The 19965-nt window shown below is 39.6% G+C and overlaps 1 protein-coding gene across 6 annotated transcripts in view; it reads right to left on the minus strand.

The window, feature by feature from the left end:
* DLG2 (discs large MAGUK scaffold protein 2) overlaps window positions 1-19965 on the minus strand; it is a 2103489-nt gene that overhangs the window by 232011 nt on the left and 1851513 nt on the right. The gene's annotated exons all lie outside the window — the stretch shown is intronic.

Here is a 19965-nt window from a genome sequence, read left to right on the forward strand (position 1 = left end):
AAAAGGTCACAAGGAGCACCTGGGTGACTCAGTCGGTTGAGTATCTGACTTCGGCTCACGTCATGCATGATTTCATGGTTCATGAGTTTGAGCCCTGTATCAGGCTCGCTGTTGTCAGTGCAGAGCCTGCTTCAGATCCTCTGCTTTCTTCTCTCTCTGCCCTCTACCACTTTCCCTCTCTCTCTCTCTTTCTCTCTCAAAAATAAATAAACATTTAAAGGGTCAAAATAAAGGCAGACATGAACAGAGAGATAGGACCCTAAGTATGTCAAATTGATAGAGTGAAGAAAACAAAGCACACCAAGCTGCTCCACTCCAGGAAGTGCCCACTAGGACTCAGAGCATATAGCCTTAGGGAGAAAGTATGGCAGAAGGCAGCACATGGGGCTGCTGAAGAAGGAAGGGGCACTATGGCCTTTATTTATTTGTCAGTTATCTTTAGATTTCTGTGCCCACTGGGGTCAGAGGCTGGAGGTCCTTCTCTTGACTTTAAGAAAGCTATTTAATCTCTGTACCCCGGTTTCATCTTTAAAATTGGGATGATAAAATTATGGCACAATTTGCAGTGTGCTACTATGTGTTTGTAACAAGGAATGGAGAAGCTGCCTATGTACTGGCATAGAAAGATCTCCAAGACACATCAATAAGTGAATAAAGGATAGTGCAGGACAGAGTGTATGGGATTCTCCCTCTGGGGTGGAAGAAAGGTGGTAAAAGAAAAAAAAAGTATCTATATGTATATGTATATGTATATGTATATGTATATGTATATGGTTTGCTGTACTTGTGCAAAGAAATTCTAGAAAGATGCACAAAAGCCTAGAAGTGGTGGTTAGCTAAGTGAGGAGGATGGGGAGAAGGCAGGAAAAAACTTTTCAATAAATACCTTAGAAAAATCAAATTTTAAATTATTTTAAATAATAACAGGAGGATAGCAATCAGAACGTACCTCATAGGGTTATTTTTTTTTTAATTTTTTTTTTCAACGTTTATTTATTTTGGGGACAGAGAGAGACAGAGCATGAACGGGGGAGGGGCAGAGAGAGAGGGAGACACAGAATCAGAAACAGGCTCCAGGCTCTGAGCCATCAGCCCAGAGCCTGACGCGGGGCTCGAACTCACGGACTGCGAGATCGTGACCTGGCTGAAGTCGGACGCTTAACCGACTGCGCCACCCAGGCGCCTCATAGGGTTATTTTTAAGAATAAATGGAATAACCTATTTTAAGAGCTTAGCATGAGGCCTAACCTGTAGCAAGCAATAAATACACATTAGTGGGGACTATTTTTTCTTCTTGAGAAAGAGAGTGGGAAGGAGCCCTTCCTTGGCTTCTACTTGCAGTTCAGGTGCCCAAAGAGCTGAAGACAAGTTGTAGGAGGCTGGCTGCTGGACTTTCACTGAGGTTTTAGAAGCAGAAAGTCCATGATGTCTTGATTTCCTCCTCAATCACCAAGCTGTGTTCCCAGGGATCAAGAGCAAACTGTCCACCCAGAAATATCATTTGAGCCTTCACCCATGAACCATAACACAGTGGGCTAATGGGTAAGGAAAGGTAGAGAATTGCAACTCCCAACACAAACACAATCTGTCCGTGACTCCAAGAATTACAAGTGATTTAAAAACAGGCATGCCTCAGAACAAAACATGAGAAAAGATGAACAGATGCCAATGAAATGTCACTTTCACTGTGTTGCTAAAAATGCTTTAATGTCCTTAAAGCATACACCTCAGTGGATTAGTTGGAAATGCCACAAAGGGATGAGAATAATAAAAATAAAAAACAGGCTTTGAAGAGAACCCTTTATGTAGTCACAAGATTAATAATCTATGTTTTTTTTCCCCATCTGCACTGAAAAAGAAGATTTAATAATCAGATACAAAAGGTAGGAAATTATAGTGAATCACAAATATTCAGATATTGTAACCCAAACAATTGTTCTAGCATTGCCTGTGTTTTACTGGGGGTTATGCTAAGTGGCTGACAAAATAAAGACTCTAATTTTTAGTTCCTTTAGGATTAAAACACACAGCATTTGGAACACAGAAAAGTACCATTTTAGGCACTTGTTGGGGAAATAGCACACAAGTGATGCCTTGGTTTGGTTAGAGGCTTCCTTTAAGTAGGTTCTATAAAAGGAGCCAAGCAGGCAGGGGTCCAGAAGATGGTGATGAGGCACCCCTTGTGTAACTGCCATATTGTTAGCTACAGTGGCTCAGAAAGTAGACAGATTTGAGCACAAACTCTGTGTCTATCAATCAGTAGTTGAGTAGCTTCAGGCAAGTTACTTAGCCTAGCTGAACTTTAATTGTCCCATCAGTAAAATAGAGATAATTATAACCCACCTTGTAGGGATATTATGGGCATCCAAAGAGATAATATATTTAAGATGCATAGCATAGTGCCTGGGATATAGTGGATGTTCAGAAAATGTTAGCCTTTATCATTATCATCTACTCATTCATTCAGCTATTCACAAAACCATCATTGATTAGGGAGCATTTCAGGTCAAACTTTGGGTTGGGCAAAGGAAACCCAAGACACAGTCCTTGTACACAGGAAGTTCTCAGCCTAGCAGGGGAGATGGACAAAGGAAAGCAATATGGCATTGGGAATAGGATAGAAGGATAGAAGTCAGTGCCAGGCACACTGGGGCATAAAGAGGGATACTACAGGGATGAGGAAGGGGCTGCATGGTGGAGGTGATGCTGGGGTGTAGGGCTTAAAACAGATATACATATAAGGCATTTGGGACAAAAGCAACAGGGGGCCACAGACACTGGAAAGGAGGGGTGAGAAGAATGGTGTGAAGAGGTCCAGGGAACGAATAAGCCAGACAAAGAGGTAAGGCCAGAGAGGGCCAGGAGGTTCATTGTCTTCACAGAGGGCTGAGTACACAAAAAAGTTTTTATAATTTGGTGTGTTTGACAACTCAACTTCTTTAATTAGAAGCTGAAAGATAGTCAGCAATGCCCTGCCAGGGGACTGCCCTCAGACTGCTCCATATTATTATAGTGGAAAGATAATTTTGTACAACATTTGCCAGCCTTAGAAGAAACCCGCTGAAAGGGTGTTTTGCCTGATCTTGCCAGGACTTTATCCTTCTTTGCAAATTCAATGTTGGCTTGGGGTAGGTATGCATCAGTAAATTCCTCCCCCCGCCCCCATTTCTATTTTGCTGACAAATCTTCTTGTAAATACCTAGTTCCCTTCAGCACAAAAAGGATTAGCAGTGTCAGTATTGATTAAAATATGTATTTTTCAAAGGAGGAAGATGTGAGGGTCACCTGGGTGGTTCAGTCAGTTAAGCATCCAACTCTTGGATTTGGCTCAGGTTCGTGAGTTTGAGTCCTGCATCGGGTTCTGTGCTGATGGTGTGGAGCCTGCTTTGGATTCTTTCTCCCTCTCTCTCTGCCCCTCCCCCCTCAAAGTGAATAAATAAACTTAAAAATATATTAAAAAAAAAGAGGAAGATGTGAACTTGGGGGGGGGGGAATCCAGACACATACAGGTTCAAATATCTTCTGCTACTTAACAGAGGTGGGGATTTTTTTTAACCCTTGTAAATCTCCATTTCTTTATCTATAAAGGAGAATTTGATCTCATGGACTAGAATAATTAATGTCAATTATCTACTACCGAGCCACAAATAGTCGCCATCATTACTTCCTGTAAAAGTAAAGTAGGGGATTTGGACAGCAGCCTTGGGAGACAGAATTCTGAGTCTGCAGGGCAGAAAGATTCCAGGAGGTAGAGGAAGCCAGATCAACTTGTACTTCTAAATTGTGCCATGATCTGACTGGGCTGGACCCAGTGAAAGCTCTTAATTCCTGTGTGTTGAGCTGAGGTTGGAAACACTCTCATCTCTGTCTTTCTCTCCTCAGTATATTGAAAGCTTCTCTTAGCAAGGCTGACCTTCATGGACCAATAAAGGTTAACTAAAGCAGTTCCTTTCACAAGTTTTCAAGTTACTTCAGGTCTGTAGATCTGGCGCAGAAAGAAGAGTTAACAGATGAGGTTTGCTAAATACAAGCAATTTTTCTGTAGTCCATACAGATGTACTTAGGAAAGGATGTGACAGAAAGACAGCAAATGCACTCTGCTGGTAAGATATTGCAGTTCTTATCAAATGCCCTATAAATGATAATATAATGATACCTCAATCCAGCCCCCAGTGAGGAAAATACATTACCCTCTATGGTACATCTGTGCTGCTCAGGCATTTCATAGACAGGACTGAACTCTCATACAGCCCTAGGAAAACCACATGTTCTTGCTTTTTAATCTGGTATCTTTAACTGGTAAAAACTCATTACTCTTTTAAGCTACAAATGTGTTTATAATGAAGCTCACTTATGATGAAATATAAAGAGAATCTTACAGAAATCCCATAATCTGGATCCTGTAACCCCAATGATGAAAAAAATTAGCAACCAAGAAACGAAATGGTACTTTATTAACCCAGGTACATGTAATATTTAATGCCAAGCATTAATGGAATAATATACATGAAAACCTCAGCCAAAACAAAAAAAATAATTTCAAATAATCTGTTTTTTCCATGCCAACTATCTTGAAAAGGTTTGGTTTTTAAAAAGTTGCAAAAGCTATAGTATAGTCCAGCATAAATGGCCGGGAACAAACTAACCCAAGGCTGATCATAACAATAGCACTTACAGTAGTGAAAAAAACAGATACAACTTAAAAGTTTAATAATGACAAACTGACTAAATCAGTAGTGTCACATCCCCATAATGGAATCCAAATGGCTTGGGTAACAAACTAACCCAAGGCTGATCATAACAATATTACTTACAGTAGTGAAAAAAACAGATACAACTTAAAAGTTTAATAATGACAAACTGACTAAATCAGTAGTGTCACATCCCCATAATGGAATCCTAGATCTCTTTAAAATTCACTTTTACAGAAGAAAAGAAAAGAAAAGGTAATGACATAAAGAAATGCCCACAAAACATTATTAAATGAAAAAGGTGACTAACTCCTAGACACAGTATGGTACCAATTTTATAGAATTTACAAACAAGTGGTAAAACTCTAACATAATGAAACTGGTAGGTATCATTTGTTGATTTCTTTATTTTTTTTCTAACTAGAAAGTAGTCTTTTAAAATATTTAATTTTGTAAGTAAAACTCTGGAGGTCAGTGGAGGTATGGAGAAGAATGCATTTGAAAGCATGAAAAATTTGGCGAATATTAAAAATAATGTTTATAACATATAACATTGCTAAATGCTGATCTGTACTGAAGTAAACCAGGATAGGAAGGTTTACATATAGTATAACCTGCCCTATATATTTCAGGCACACAAATAAGACTGGCCAAAATGTCAAGGAGTGTTGCCTCTGGCTAGTAGAAATTACAGATCGTTTCTTTTATCCTTTTTTTCTTTCCTATTTTTTTTATAGGCCTCAGTATATCCCAAAGTTTTAACAATAAACATGGAATGCCATTATAATGAGGAAAAGTTATTATTTTTTAAAAAATATAACACAGCAGAAAAAAATAAACTTAAAGTCACTCAAATATTGTCATACAGACTAAACTTCTAATTGTCTGACTCCAAATCTCCTTTATTTTCCATACTGCTAACATTTAAAAAATACTATGTAAATCTAAGAAAAAAATTTCTATTACCAATTCAATAAGGTAGAAACATTCACAGTTCCTACTTACTTCCATTATTATTATTTTAAAGTGCATCGTTAAAAGACTTACAGATCCCCTGCCAATGACTTTTCTTTGTGAAAAAGAAACCTGCGTAGATTCAAAATTACATGAAGGCTTTTTTATGTGGAAAACTAGATCTAATGGTTGAAAGGCAAAGGAAGGTAGATCTGCAGTCATTATACAAGCCAACAAAATTTTCTTCATTTAAAAGTTCATTCAACAATCTTTATTAAGCTCTTATTCCATGCCAGGTATTGTTTAAAGTGCCAGGGATATAGAGGTGTCTGCAAATGGGAATGGAGATAGTACATTCCTTTCAAAGGATATATAAAGCATGGCTGACTGACCACTTGGCAAGCATGTTCTAGAGGAGATCCAAATATGTGAGGTGGCAATGACCCATTTCTTAGTCTGGAAACCTCTCATTCTCACTCCCTGCCTTCTCACTCTCTTCCATGTCCACTTCCACAATCCTCTAGAAAGCAGAGCCAGATTCAAAGGCTTGTATGTGATACTTCATTTTGAGCAGTGATCCCAGCAAAGAGGATTGAAGAACCAGGGAGACTAGTCAGAGAAGGAAGGAAAGACAACGTAAGCAAATGTCATTGGGCTACTGAGCACTCTTGTGGGCAACTGGGATTCAATCCCTCCAGGACCTTCTGAGGAGTGTCCATAATGCAATTCAGAACTCTCTCTCTAAAGGATGAGGAGGGGAGCCTCTACCCACCAATTCCCTCCCACCTTCGGACAACAAACTATCAAGAGTTGCCACACAACTTTCAGTTGCACTTCAAATTTTGTGCATGCCAGAGTGGTGAGTGGACTTCTGGACAGAAAGCAGAGAGGGGTGTGGCCGCTGAGGCAAGGTGGTGTCAGGTTACACCTGCATAAAGCTGGTTGCTACATAAATACCTTTAGTTAATGTGGCAGAAAAGATGTAAGACTGAGCATAAAGATGGCACCATCTGTAAGGTTCTTCTAAGCCATATGAGGGAATGATAATAACAGTGGTAACTAATACTTTTTGACCATGCATAGATAGTCTGAATATGTTTTATCACTTAATCCTCAAAATAAACTCCATGAAGCAGATTACACGTTCACCTGATTTTCAAGTACAAGGAAACAGGCTTTAAGAAGCTAAGTGGTCTGCCTGATGTTATCAATAAATGGTAGACTGAAGATGGGCTGAGGGACTGGCTGCAGAGCCCAAGCATGACACTGCCTCTCTCAGTGCCCATGAACATCCAAGTGTCTCCAAAATGGGATAGCAAAAGTGGGAATCAGTTGCCCTTCAGAGTTTTGTTTCTGTATCTGTCTCTAACCACAGTATGAGTTCCTTCAGGGCTGAGATTGTGCCTACCCCATGCTTTATGCTATATCTCCAGGACTTAGCAGTGTATGAAATATAACAAAGCACAATGCTTGCTGAGCCCAGCTGAGTATCTCTTCCTCACAGTGAACTAGTGCTTCTTGAGAGCAGAAACTATTTCTTACTCATCTTTATATCCCAGCACATGTTTGTTGACTCTGACAGAATGGCATTTTCCAGAAAGCAGAGTACATTGTGGTTAAGAATGTGGACTTTCTGTCAGAGGGCCCTGGGTTAGAGCCCCACCCTTGATACTTACTAGCTATATGATCTTGAACAAACTAAGCAATAGTCTTTCCAGGCCACAGTTTCCTCATCTGTAAAATGGCATGATACTATTTTGTATTTTCATTATAGGGTTGTTGTGAAGCTTACATGAGATAGATACAAAAGCATTCATCATTAGAGCCTGGCACCTGGCAAACATGAAATATTAGCTATAATTATCATTATTGGAAATTCTGTACTGTTAGTATTGACAGTATACTTGGAATTCTTAAGCTAGATCCAAGGGCCTTTGGAATGTCCACTGTAGTACATATGGGAAAAGCTCTAGAACACAAAGTATCTTAGTAGATAGACAGCACCTAGCACATAGCTGGCACTCAGTAAATATTCATTGAATGTTACATAAGGCAGTGAGCCACATTTGCTTTTGGTAAGAATCATCAGAACACATGCTGAAAATGAGTAAATGCATTATAGGTTTCTAACTACCATTGGACAGGAAGAAAGATCAGTGTTTTAAGTGCTGGCTATAATCAGATAGGAGAAACAGCAATATAACCTATGGCAGGTGTGATGACATAAAACCAGGTCAGAAATTTGGGACTCATTTACAAGACATTATGATCACAAACTAATATTTGAATTTATATATCCCTCCCAAATTAAATATTTTGACCACATGAGATACATACAAAAGTATGTATCAAAAATTGCTCACTTTTCAATATTTCCTGTCTTGTTCTTATTATAGAACTATATATTTTCTTAACATACTTGTTTGTGTTAATTAATTATAATTTGAGTTTAGAGTCTGAAGACTTTGGGATTTATTTTAATGACATTATTCGAAGAAATGTGAACCCAGATTCTGAGGGAGAAATTGGGTGGCTGGAAGATAATGCCCAAGATGGTGGGCACTTTCTTTGAGTCATGACAGAAAGATCTGGTTTGCATCCCAGTCTTCCATATAGTATTTGAATGACCCTGAACAAATTATTTCATGGCACTGAATCTGTTTTTCATAATTTCTAATATGAGGTTCCTGTTGCCCATTTCCCCAAATTCACCTGAAGCTTTGTTTGAAGGACACATACAGAGTGCCTGGTATGTGACATGTATTCAATCATTGTTCATTCCCTTCCTCCCTTAAAGGTAAGAAAAAAAAACAAGAGTCCTGGGGTAGCTGACAATAATAATTATTCTCTTAGGCCCTCCTATCAATATAGGTCATGCAATCCTTCATTAAGAAAGTGTCTTCCTCAGAGCAGAAAATAAAAAATTTCAAATCAGAAGTACACGGGACCAAATTTTGCAAAATAATAATAATAATAATAATAATAATAATAATAATTTTTTTAAAACAAGATTCCTCATTAGGCAGCAAACCACATTTTAAGGTTCAGTTCAACCTCAGCATGGTGGCTAGATGGCTAATCTTGGCAAACCTTTATATCACACTGGCTGGAAGATGAACACAGCGTTTCATTCGGCATCATCGTGATTAGCACCCTGGTGGTAGTAATGCTCCTTAGACTGCCCATGATGTGTGGTGGCTGCATTGCAAGTCAGGAGTTTAATTTAGCTTTCTGAGCATCTGCAGGTTTTGTTTTCAACAGGGAACTGCAGATTACATAACTGTCTTGGCTTCTGCTTCAGAAGGTGAACGATTGACTCTCTAAATTAGCTGTCGATACAGATGGTCAGGAACAGAGCTTGTCGTACATGGAAGTGATTTCCCCCCAAATCATTTGGAAGATAATGAGATAGCTCTTGACCTCTCCAGACACTTGGCAGAGAAAACAGGAGAAAGTTACATGCATAGCTAGGTAGATATTGAAAAAAGAGACATAGTCTAAAAAAACCTGGCTAGCGTTTCTTTTTTAAAACTTCTTTTCACTGTACCCTATTGTTGACTCCACTGGATTGGTCTGTTCCCCCTTACCAATCATTATTCTGTGGGAATTTTGCCAAGGACTTTTATGGAAGAGTGTTAAACAAAGGGAAATGCAACATGATGAAAATGGGGCTCCTGGGAGCACATGAAAGCAAATGAGAGAGGAATATAAAGTGTATACACTGTCCTGAACTGGTCTAACACATGCTAAATTAGGTCTGAAATAACATCTAACCCCAGCCCTCAAGGTGATTTTTGTCTACTCAAGGGGAATACTCATAAAGCAGATAATTTCAGTACAACATGCCAAATGCTAAGACAGAAAATTTTTAGGAACATAGAGGAGGAGTACTAGAAAGAGCAGGGGATGATTAGACACTAATTAATAATATAAAGTTTATATAACATGTACCTATTTGAAGATATGAGTGATATAATCAAAGCTTTTAATTGCTATAAGGACATCATGTAGTTAGTTAGTGTAATTCAAGGCTTAGTCTTGTATTTAAATTTTCAGACTTCAAATTCTATGTGTTTTTCTAGTAGTGACCAGAAGCTGAGGGCATGTGGAATGAATTCATATCCATATACTGCAGAAATAGAAAGAAAACGTAAGGGACTGGCAGGGAGGTAAGTGGGTATAGTTAGTGTTGAGTGTATTAGTTTTTAGTGGACATAGGATTTCTGTGCTGCAAGATGAAAAAGTTCTAGAGATATGTTGTACAACAATATGAATATACTTAACATTACTGAATTTTACACTTAAAATGGTTAAGATGGTTACAGTGTTATGTTCTTTTGCCACGATAAAAAGACTAAAATGTAATATTATATTAATAAAGCATTATAACACAAGTGAATAACTGTCATTGATAACATAATAACCATAACTAGTAAGTGTGGGGTACTATGCTGGGGGCTATGTCAGACATTTAACATGGACAATCTCATGTATTCTAACAGTCCCTTTTGACAAATGTGAAACCCAAGGCTTAGATTAGGTACCATGCCTAAAGTCTTCACAACTAGAGTATGAATAGGCCGGACTGTAAAACCATGGCCTCAACAGTCATTTTCCACACCGACACATCTTTTTGAACGATACACTGAAACTAGGCAATTCCAAATAGATACACATCATTTCTTGCCTTGTACCCACATGAAGAATTAGATAAAGAAGATGACAACTCCTCAAAGGCCAAAATGAAGTCCCCGATAAACTATTTAAAGGGGAGATCATGTGGGCCGGGGTCTGTAGATGCTGTGACCACTCTGGTCAGTGGAGGCTCTGCGCTGCTGAGGGGTAATCAGATACTCAGCTTCCCACTGTTTCTCCTCATTTAGACACCTCTGTGGGATCATTAGCTCCATAAGGAGGTCTTTCTAGGTAACAGGATGACGTCTGTCTGTGACTTGACGTCAAGTGACTCATTTCACTACCGTCATGTAGCAGGCACCTCAGTGTAGATCAAGTTCACCCTGTGGGAGCCCTGCAAATTTCCGGTTGAATTTTATATTTATTCTGAGATAACTGCATTTGACACCCCAGGCTGACTAATAGCTATGTGTGACCAAGATATGTACCAAGCTAGCCAGCTTTTGTAGTTGTAAAGAAAGTTACAAACAGAGGAAGAAACATAATTGGACACTAGGAAGATGGTCATGGTGCAAATGTCTAGACTGCAGCAAGAGAGGGCAGACTAACAGCATGGGTGTTTCTATCACCTGACTTTGTATTTGGGTTGACCATACTTGTTAATCAAAGAATGGTCCATGAGCAAGCATGCTAGAAACACTGACGCTCAAGCCCCAGCCCAGAGCCACTGAATCAGAATCTGCATTTTGACAGGATCCCCAGGTGATTCGTGCACATTACCATTTGAGAAGCCATGATATAGAATGTACACATTCTTATTTTTAATAATTGAGTGTTTACTGGAGTGCCTGGGTGGCTTAGTCGGTCAAGTGTCCGGCTTCGGCTCAGGTCATGATCTCACAGCTTGTGGGTTCGAGACCCAGGTCTGGCTCTGCAGTGACATCTCAGAGCTTTGAGCCGGCTTTGGATTCTGTGTCTCCCTCTCTCTCAACCCCTGTCCTGCTCTGACTCACTCTCTCAAAAGTAAACAAACTTTAAAAAAATTAAAAAAAAGAGAATTGAGTGTTTGCTAAATATGTTCAGTTGCAAATTAAATTACCATATAAAAAGGAAACAATAATTGTATATACTAGGCAAGATTATCATGCTAGTTTACACATGCTAGCTTTCACAATAGTTTTTCTGCTTTAATTCTTTTAACAACCTTTAAGTTCTTACCTGTCTTCTTAATGGTAAAGAAATTTGCAAAGAAGACAATGTATTCCAGCTCTAGATCCCCCAAATTTCCCTGGAAATCACACTACCACACTAGAGGTATTCAGAAGGTCACTTGAACTTGAAATGGTCAGAAAAAGTAGGACTTGAACTGAGACTCAGAGAATGGGTGAGGTTTGCATAAAAGAGGGATTGCCAGAGTAGAGAAACAACAGACACAGGAGCACTTGGGGATTGGCATGTGAAAGTATTTTTCAGGGCAAGGTTCAAGGAAATATTTAAATGTGGGGTTCATGTCCCCACAAGAGCAATAAGAAGAAAAAATGAAATGATGATTGAAACCAGAGGATGGAGGGCCTTAAAATCTAGGCCAAAGGGTGTGGTTATCTAGTAACTTGGCGTAAGGAATGTATTTTCAGAAGATAAATTATTCCGGTTTAATTCATTAGGCTTTTACTGGAGATTTTCATATGCAGTGGTAAATTTGCCTTAAGAATAAGAGATGGATAGATTCCAAGAAACACTTTAGAAAAACTGTCTCTACACTACTGTGGTGATTGCATCTTCTGTAATTCTGCACCTGCTTCATCAACTGCTGGCTGACATCACTGTTTTCTGACAGGGGCACACAGTTTGCCAGAGCAGTTGAAAATGTGCAAGGATGAAGAGAGCATTAGGTAGGACAACTGATGTCTTTTAACTCGGGCAGTGGGTTGAGGAGGGTCAAAAGAATGTGGAGTTTAGTAAAGCTGCCAGGGTGGACCTGAAAATACACGAATGGGTCAACCATATGCAAGTGGGAATTGTTTTTCTACTGAGGATCACATATACAGAGCAACTTGATTCCTCAGCAATTAAACAAAAACAAATTGTTGGTTGCTCTTTAAAATTAAGGATAGGAAATGCAAATGTAAATGTATACAGGTGCACTAAACCCTAAACAACACTAAAAACAAGAAAAAATCAGTTTAATAAAATCTGAAGATGAAGAAAAAGGAGAAATAAGAAACTTGAGGATGAAAAGAGGGGACTAAAATATAGGCAGATGCAGAGGAAATGGGGAGAAAAAGAGATAAGGAAGGGGTAAAAGGAAAAGAAGGCATGATGGGAAGATAATTTATTAAAATTTATCAGGTTTTTGGGGCACCTGGGTGGTTCAGTTGGTTAAGCATCTGACTTTTGATTTCAGCTCAGGTCATGGCTCACAGTTCTTGAGATTGAGCCTGGCGTTGGGCTCTGTGCTGCCAGCGTGGAGCCTGCATGGGATTCTCTCTCTCCCTTTCTGTCCTTCCTCTGCTTTCTTACTCTCACTCTCTCTCTCTCTCTCTCTCTCTCTCTCTCTCTCTCTCAAAATAAATAAACATTAAAAAATTTATCAGGTTTTTAACATCACTATCTACTTTAATAATCATCTAACTTCATGTAGTAGATATTATACCCAGTTCACAGATAAGGAAACAGTACTAGTGATTAAATAATTTTCCCCAAATCACACTGATGGTAGGTGGTAGAACTGGAATTCAAACATTCAATCCATTAAACACCAGGAGGTATTAAAGTAACGTCAGTCAGGAGCCAAACCGTGCTATAAATTTCTCTGTTAGTAAAATGAGGCTGTACATGTGAGACTACTGAATACAGTAAGGTCAACAAATAATAGGTATCAATCTCCAGAAAAGGATTAGTTAACATATTAACTACTGATAACTACAATTCTAAATCTTTCTTGCCTCTGGGTTCAAGTTTAAGGATCAAAAACTCATGACAATCCCTAGTGTTTTGACAAAGAATCCTCAAATCCACCAGGCACAGAATATTCCATAGACTGAATCAATGCCTTCTACATATATGTTCTTTTAATGTTAAATGTACACAGGTTACACTGTGACTAAATATGCCTTCGTTAAAATTTAATTCAATATATTATTGTATCATGAAGAATTATCTGTATTGCCAAAATCTAAAAATATAACTACTCTCAGGTAGTTAAGAAGAGAGTCCTTCTATTCAAAAAGCCTGGGAATGACCATGAGTGTAATCCTTACAGTATTTCACACAAAAAAGAGCTGAGACAGTAGCCAGCTGAGACCTACTTCTGACCCGTCAATCCCTTAGATGAACAATCTTCATACCTGTCTTCTCAAAAAGTATCTTCCCTACTATCCATTCTGCTCACAGCAGAGATAAGTGATTTTTTTCTAATGGCAGTATTGCTCCTGTCACTTTTCTGCTTCAAATCACTTAACTGGCCCCAGTGCCTTCAGACTAAAGATCAAACCCCAGCTTGGGGATAAAAAACCTTCTATGATCCGGGTCCTCCTTAGCAATCCAGACTCCATCACACACAGGTCTATGCTCCTGCCAACTGAACTCCTTTCACCTTCTAGGAGAGGCTGAGTATTCCTTCTTGCTGTCCTCCTTTTCTACTTACTATTCTTCCCCCTTTCTTTTCTTCAAGACTAATTTCTCAAAATTGCACAGCTCTGCTTTGACATTTTTTTTCTGCAGGGAGTCTTCTCTGATTGTTTTGTCAAGCTGAGTTATGGGTAGCTTGCAAGACCTCTGTGGCATTGATTGCACTGTATTGTAATTGCCCCATAATTGGAATCTAAGTTCTGTGAAGATGCAGACCGTGTCTGATTTGTCCTCCGATGCCTCATACCGTGCCCAGCACCTAGCAGATGTTCAATGAAGATCTGCTGAATACATTCTAAAACTCCATGAAAAGAATCCTATCTCTAAAGTCAGGAGCGCAGTTCTTTGGTTTATTTGCTAGTTTTTGTTTGAATTCTCTGCAGAAGAAAACTGTATGTCAATAAATCTATAACCAGAGCCCCAAGCACAGAGACAAGGAAGTGAAGAGAGCAGGGTCATTAAAATTGACTGCAAGGAGCCAGCAGCCTTGGTAGCAGGTCCTGGGGTACTTGGCCAGGTCTCTTACCCTCACATCTTGGCTTTCCCTACCTAATCAGTGGAATTAATAATGTTGCTTAGTTTTTTTTTTTTTTTTCTACAAGACCTTCAAGATCCCTCAGTGGGTTTTACATGAAGTTGGTGACAAAATTTAATGAATACTTCAATGACAATTGTTTTACATGTACTATGTTTTAAACAAGGACTTTATGTAACATGTATCCTCAGGGCTGTATAAACAGCTCAGAGTCCTTTCTAATTGCTCTCCAAAATGAATTCTAAAAAGAATTAGGTCACTGGCATGGACTATACCCATTTTGTAGATAGAAACCTGAAGACAGAGGGTCAGGGCTGACTTCCTTTTGAGCACACAACAGCAGGTTTTGGAAAAGGGATGTTTTCTTTCTCTAATCCCACTTCTTCTCTTTTGCTATTATATGCCCCCTTTAATGCTGTATAGTGTTTTTTAAAGTTTATTTATTTATTATCATTATTATTTTTTTAGTAATCTCCACACCCAACATGGGGCTCAAAATTACAACCTCAAGATCAAGAGTCACATCCTCTACCACTGACCAGTCAGGAGCCCCAGTGTTTGTTATTTTGTGAATCTTTCTTCTTCTACTAGACTTTGAGATCCTTAAAGGCAGGGGTTAGGTCTTACTTTCCATTTTGTCCTTGCCTAGGATCTGGAATTGTGTAGACATGCAAATAATGGTTGCTGAAATGTTCATCTAACTCTTAAAAGTTCTCTGCTTAACTGTGTTTCTAAGTTTACTGTCAGGGAAACATCTCTGTCTTGTGGTTTACTGAAGAAAAATCTCAGCTTCAAAAGAAACAAATCTTTTCTGGTGTCTATCCCCTCTCCTTCTTTAATTCTACTCCTCTGACACTCTGCTTAAACTTCTTTAGTGCAATAGAGCTCCTGTATTTTAAAGGATGCACAGGCTACCCCTCTACATTATAAAGTCTTAAGATTTTTCCTCTGAAGCTACAGAAGACATGATTTGCAGAGCTGGCTGTCAACGACACAAACACCAATACAAATTCACTAAAAGCAATCCTCTGCTTATTTTATTTTAAGTTTATTTATTTATTTTGAGAGACACAGAGACAGTCCAAGTGGTGGAGAGGCAGAGAGAGAGAGAGAGAGAGAGAGAGAGAGAGAGAGAGAGAAAGAATCCCAAGCAGGCTCTGCACTTGCCACCACAGCCTGATGTGGGGCTCAATCTCATGAATCATGAAATCATGACCTCAGCCAAAGCCAAGAGTCAGATGCTGAACCACCCAAGTGCCCCTCTGGGATTTTAAATTTAAATAAATCATCCAATGAGTTAAATGTTTGCTTTTCACTTTAACACCAGAGGACCCACTTCAGTATAATTTTTAAATGAATAACCCTTCATTATTAATGCAGATGTGAAGCTGTCTGGAGATGAATGGGTTACTGCTCCATCTTAAAGAAGGCTGCTAGAGAGAGAGGAGTGGCTGATGGTTTTGTGGGGGGCTTAGTTACATGGTTCAATAGTAACAGTCAGGAATGAGCAGAGAGGGAAAACAAAAATAAAAACAAAAGCAACTATTCAATTAGTCCAGATGGAATAAAACAGCCCATAAGCTAATTGATTATAGCTATCATGACAGCTGATTACAGTCTCTGCCTGTAAAAACAGAGGGCTAAGAGAAAAAAAAAAGGGCACACACAAAAAATGTACCGCCTTTCATTAGTTTGTTGGTGAAATAGCTTCCTGATAGATGACACAATACAATTCAGCCCTTCTGTGCTAACAAACAAAGTTAACCCATAATGTAGCAGTTGTGGTGGGAGGTCTGGTCTGCTGAGCACTTTGGAACGCCTTGGAAGCCAATGCTACCTCACACCGCTTGTGTAAAGGCAGCGCCTTTAGAATGCATCTTTTCTGTACCCAAATGACTTACTAATGATGACACCATTATGGCTACTGATCCACTGTCAAATGAACAATCTGCATCCAGATGTCTCTTTAGATTGAAGATGATTTGCCCCCAGACTCACTCCCCCAATCCCCCTAGTGGCCCATGACTGCTGGTGGCCCATTCTGCCCAAGGGATTACAAAGACAAATGCAGCCTGTGCCCCTAGGAGGACAGATGGGTCATCAATGGCAAATTACAAAGCAATACCCTGAATTCTTTGATAGTGCTCTAGGGGCACAAAGGAAAGGGCAGTTGCAGGTAGGGAAGTCTTCTCAGAGCAGGTCTTTAGGACTAGGCTTCTAAGGTCACTACGAGTCTATCAAGCATGTGTAGAAAACACTTAGCACAGGATTATATTTTCAAATAAAGAAAATTTTGTTATTTATGAAAACAATGGTGTTAATATTAATTGGGAGGTAGGGTGTTCCAGAAGGAAAACAAATGCATGAAGGTCTTAAGAAATATCCTGTGCTGAAAACAAAGACCAGTTCTCTGTGGCTAGAAGATGGGGCAGTGACAATGGAATCCTCATTTTAGCTAGATGACTTTGTTGGCAGAGTAGAGAGTGGACTGAGAGGATAAGAGAGTGAGGTAAAGTCAGGAGGCCAGTTAGGTAGCTGTTATAAAAAGTTCAGTCAAGATAAAGGGATGATGCTGACTGAGAACAGTTGCCCTGGAGTAAAAAGAATAAATAGCAACCAAGTTCTGAAAGACCATAGGGCCAGCTTGCACCTCCCAGGCCAGGCTAGTCTCTGGGCAAGAGAAGGTCACATTCACGGCCAGACAACCACAGCCAGGGCTAGTTTTGTCCTTAGACTCTCGCGCCTATAGGCACTAGAACAGAAGTTCTCAGCTCGGCCTGCATCTCATGTCGGAAACATTTGTATAATGCAGGTGCCTCACCTGTACTCCAGACACACTGAAGCCAAATCCCGGGGAGGATCTACACTTTTTAAATTCCTCACACAGCCACAACCAGGAGCCACCACCCAGCCAGCATTCAGGCATAACAGTGACTAACTCAGTGCCTTTCTTAAAAAGTCTCCAAGTGTCTGCACATAGTGGTGAGGGCACAGAGCACTGGTCCCCCTGGGGCCTGCTGGTCGTTCCAGGATAGGCTGTACTGTTAGCAGAGAAGCAAGCAGGCCCTGCCACTGTGACTAGAGTGTCTTGTTCTTGAAAGCTTTGAAAATGCTTCTGAACATACTCAAAAGAGGTATTTCAGAAGAATTTATGAGTGTGACTCTACAGAGGCAGAATATAATATAGACGCTCAACCACCAAATGACAGTTGATAAGGGGGCAGGAGACACAGACAGGTTTTAGTCTTTGGTCCCCTACGAACATAGAGCATGTTTGCATAGAGAAACCACAACCCTACACACTGTGGACAAAACAATCTTGGTGAAAAGAATGACATCCACCTGAATTATGTCTCAGTAACTAAAACTGTTCCTGTTTCCCAAGCTCTTACTCTACAAAAGATACTACTTTAAGTGAATTGCATTCCTTACCATGTTTAAGACTCAAAAACCCTGGGAGATAATTATTACAGTCTACAGTTAGAGAAATGAGTTTCTGAGAGCCTAAGTAACTTGGGAAAGATCACTGAGCTAAGAAGTTACAGAACCAATCCTGAACCCATATCAGACAAAAAAGTTACAGAACCAATCCTGAACCCATATCAGACAAAACCAGTGCTGGTAACCATCACTATTTTGGCTTCCACGTATGCAGGATTCACAGCCCATGTTGGAATGTAAACTCCTTCAGACCAAGGGCTAAGTCACCCTTGATCTTTGAGTCACCCCCATCTCCCCAAAGGTCTCCTCTACATTTTTAATTATGGACTTAGGGTTTTCTTGATTATTGGACTTTAGTGAGATAAGAAGGCCAGAGAAGTTCCACCAACACAAGATCCTTCTTCTCTGCTGCTTACAGGTTCTGAGCACCCTTTGTGAAGGCAAGACTCAAGACAGCTCTTTTGCAAAATGCTGATCCCTTTCTTTCAGTGAAAGAGACAAACTACCCTGGGACCTGAGAGTCCTTTCAGTAGTTTGTGAATCTGTTGATCAGATTAGTTTTTTTCACAGGTCAAGCTGGGTACAGAGGGAGAAGTTTGATTAAAAAAAAAAAAGTAGCTAGGAGCTGGGCCTTTAGCACAAGAGGTGCAAGGCTCAGAGTTCAATGACATATTCAAAGCCAATGTTTAGCTGACATGCATTTTCCTGCTACTGTGGACATATTATATAGAAGGAAGAGAAGGGCAAAGCTGTAGTTAAGGCTATTAGGACACTGCCATTGCAAAATGAAGTCAGTGTGAATGTATAAGCCCATTCATTCATTCAACAGATATTTATTAATGAGCAACTAACAGTAGCTGTGCATGTGCATGGTTTCAAAATGCCCGAATTTCCAACAGTATGGTTTAATTAAATAACACTGGTTCCTCTGACAACATGATTCAAATTTCAGTTACCACAGTGTATCAACTGTCAGTGAGTGGATAAAGTACAAACTTGCTACGGGCTCTTGGTCCACAAATCACTACGTAATAACAGATGCATGCCATCATCAGTGACCTACATGCCACTCCTTTCAAAGTATGTCATCATGGGTCACTGCACACATCTTGTCCCATTCACATACGGACAGCAAAGCATGTAGTCATTTTACTTCCTTGGGTCCTAGTGATAAACCCATAGGACACTTCACCAGAATGGTTAATTGAATGAGGGAATTTGACAAGATGAGAGTGCAGCATAGAAAGAAAAAGGGATAATGTTGTAAGTGAAATTCACATGGGACAGTGGAATTAACAGAAGATACAGCTGATGGCAGACAGGCCTGTTGACAGTGTCCTCCTTTGAGAAACACCAGATATGCAGCCAGAGGAACTTAGTAAAGGCAAACTTCAGAACATAAGTGAGGAGAGTGGTTGGGATGAAAAAGGATAAAGGTGTTTCAGAGGAAATAACACTGGTGAAAAAAACACATCAAAGGAACTCTCAGAGATATTTTATAACATTGAATGTGTGAAGGATAAAAGGTTGAAAGCTGATTCAGACTTAGGAAAAAAGTATGGCAATTTGCCAAAGCACAGAAAAGATGCTTGCTCAGTTATTGTGTTCTGTGACCAACGAGAAGAAAAAGGCAAGCACTATTCAAGCTACTCTTTTGTTTGTTTGTTTTTTGTTGTTGTTTGTTTGTTTTAGATAGAGCAAGCATGTGAATGGGGCAGAGGGAGAGAGAATCCCAAGCAGGCTCCACACTCAGTGCAGAGCCCAATGTGGGGCTCTATCCCATGACCCTGGCTGGCATCATGACTTGAGCTGAAATCAAGAGTTGGATGCTCAACTGACTGAGCCTCCCAGGTGCCCCGAACTACGCTTTCATAGAAAGAAATAAAACACTTTAATTTTCAACGTTTGTAATTCTTCAAGTTAACAGTGTACTAAACAAACATTTATTTTACTTTCTTCCCCATTTGGTAATCAACAAAAAGAAAGTTTCTAATGTTTGACAAAAGTTTTGGGAGGTCACAGACAAGGGTAGTGTTTATCACTGATCATTAAGATGTCATGATTATGACATGCATGGTA

Source organism: Herpailurus yagouaroundi, unplaced genomic scaffold (assembly GCF_014898765.1).
Source record: "Herpailurus yagouaroundi ecotype Mexico unplaced genomic scaffold, PumYag 180, whole genome shotgun sequence".
Taxonomy (NCBI): domain Eukaryota; kingdom Metazoa; phylum Chordata; class Mammalia; order Carnivora; family Felidae; genus Herpailurus; species Herpailurus yagouaroundi.